Genomic DNA, 3051 nt, shown 5'->3' with positions numbered 1-3051 from the left:
TACAGCCAATGTATCTCTACTAAGTGGCTTAGGCTGTCTGGTAGAGATTGTATGTGGGGTGAGAAGTGCTTGTAAGTGTAACTGTAGTGTTGGAATGGCTTTGGATGTGTGTGCAGTCTGTGAACCAAGTGTAATCGGCCCATGCAACCTGACTGGGTGCAAGCATACTTTATAGTATGCGACACTGGCTCAACCACAGCACCCTTTATGTCCACCAAAGCAGTACTTGGCCGGGTGAACACTCCCAAGGTTTATTACCCTGGCAGGACGCGAACCCTGGTTCACCCATGTATGAAACGCACACTCTATCTCTGTATCACAGAAGCTCCATATATATATATATATATATATATATATATATATATATATATATATATATATATATATATATATATATATATATATATATATATATATATATATATATATATATATATAGAGAGAGAGAGAGAGAGAGAGAGAGAGAGAGAGAGAGAGAGAGAGTTTTGTGTGTGTGTGTAATGCATGGTAATCTGAAATGAGGAGCGAAAACCAGACCAACAGATTGTACAGATACTGAATCTGATGTACTATAGCACTAGCTGTGTGTGTGTGTGTGTGTATTTTGGGCAGCCAAAACTACACATTCAAATCGCACAAAAATAGGCAAAAAAAAATCGCTAATGTGAAAAAACTTGGTCCCATCACGATTGAAAAAGTTTTACTATATTTTTAATGAGCGATCACATTGACCAAAGAAACGCTGCTCCTGAAGCCTGGCATAGGATCTCCGTAGAATTTTTTGCCCAGAGGTAAAACTAAAATAAACTGTAGTAGTAGCCGGGTGTCTGTGTGTGTACTTCGGACTTGCATTCGGACAACTTGAGTTCCATTCCCGAAGCTGCAAATAACACGATTATTGGTTAGGTGCAAAAAATCCAAAAGACAACGTTACACTAGAACAGCACATAAACGTGAGAGCCCTCCACAGTAGCAAGTGCAAGGAGCCCAAAGGGCCCATGAGCACTTGTACTATACTGTATAGACAGAACTGTGGTTGACATATTGTATGTAAGAAAATAATGTAATGTATGCATTATATCTTTACTGCTTTACTGATAAGTTACTGAAACCATTACGGCCTGTCGAAGTATCATACATATACTGTATATTAGGGTGTGTCCTATAATAAAATTTTGAAATTTCTGTCTCACCCTCTGCTTTTGTTCCACTCCTTATAAAAACAAGGTTTACCGACTTTCATTCCATTTGGATGATATTTACTGGTCGCCCTGGAGCAGCAGTTTTCACTCCTTTCACCCATTGTTGTTGCTTTATAAACCTTTTCCAGTGGCGTCACAGAAATCATGTGGTTTTGTTTACGACTCTATATTGGACGGCAAACTCCTCGCAGTAATGGCTGTCCAGACAGGGCTTTCAGCGATAGAACTGTCAGATATATGCGGAAATCTGGATCAATGCCACTAAGATTGTTCAGGAACAAGATAAAATGTCTGGGGCTTGATCTTTACATCATATCTAGGGAAAAATTCACCATTTTCAAAGATTGGGGACCGAAATCTGATCTCAGATATGGCGATCTCTTACTATTTGGTGAACACCCCGTCAAAGTTCACTGGGACATCCCTCAAGGTAAATAGGCATGTCATATTGTATATGTGTAATGTAGCTAGCTGGAATTGACATACCGTACATGTAAATCGTCTTACTAATCAGTAAATTATTGACGTGGGGCCAAGGGGGTAGGGACTGTGTACAGTGACTGGGAATCGAGTAGCTGATGAAAGGAATAGGTTACCAGTGATGTAGTTGTTGCCCCCTCTTTGGAAAGTTTCAAGCAAAGGCTAGGTAAGCATATGACAGGTATGGGTTGCATGTAATATTTGTCTTTCCTGTAGTCGCATTCCTGTGAGAGCTGCCTAGCATGAGCCTGCATGGGTTATTGTAGGCAGGGTAGATTAGTCACACTCTTCTGGGAGCTGCTTAGCATGGGCCTAATGGCCTACTACAATTATCCTCTTTTCTTCATGTTATGTCCTGTGTTAGGTTAGGTTAGGTTGGTTGGGTTAACTTGGTTTAGTATAAAAAAGTTATTTCTGACAGAAATTAATATCAGATTCATATTAATCACAGTACCGTATGAAACACTGAAAAATGAAAATTTTTAGCATCAATATTATTTGGGTGTAATTCTGGAAATTTACCACAAAATTGACTTAATTTGGATATTTCAGTAATTATAGGCATAGAACATACACACAGCCTATATGTAAAATAGTTTAACATAAAATGCATAATTGACAGTATGACTATTGAAGGTAATTTTTACATTACAGCTGAAATATAACACTGGCACAAAATTGAATCTAGATCATTTATTTCATGCTGATGAATACCACAACATAAAACTTAAAGACTCAAACAATATAGTTTAATGATTTTAAATGTTAAATAAACAAAAAGTCTTAGAACATACCTGGTAAAAAGTAAATAAATATAAAGGGCAGTTGATATAAGTACCGTATTTATCCTCTCATTTGTAATTATTTTTGTATTCGGTGAAAAACGTATATTTAACTGGAGCATGTATTGGCAGTTTGGCTTTCAGTGGAGTAACATTTGTTTCTAAAATATAACATAAAGATATACATAGCAGCACTAGTAATTATGCTTCAGTTGTAGTTACCATACTTGAAATATAGTTTAGCACACAGTTTCACAGTGGTATGTAACAGTTTTATACTTAAGTGTTGGATAGCATTCTGTACTGCACTACTATCAAAATGATCCACCCTGACACAAATACCAGTTTCAATGAATCACACTGAAAAACAATGAAAAAAAAAAAAAAAAAAAAGCTTTAACCTAACCTAACCCAGCCTAACTTTACCTAACCTTGATTAACCATAAGGATAACCTAACCTGTAATTTAATCATTGTCACTTACACATCTAAGATTCTTGATCATCACTGCTCTGGAGAATATACCGTATTTTATGTCCGATTTTGTTTGGGTGAAACACTGGAAAAATACCAAAACAAGGCCTGTGA

Source organism: Coenobita brevimanus, chromosome 34, assembly GCF_032717465.1.
Source record: "Coenobita brevimanus isolate Jiangsu-jjx chromosome 34, ASM3271746v2, whole genome shotgun sequence".
NCBI lineage: Eukaryota > Metazoa > Arthropoda > Malacostraca > Decapoda > Coenobitidae > Coenobita > Coenobita brevimanus.
This window is presented reverse-complemented; position numbering follows the sequence as displayed.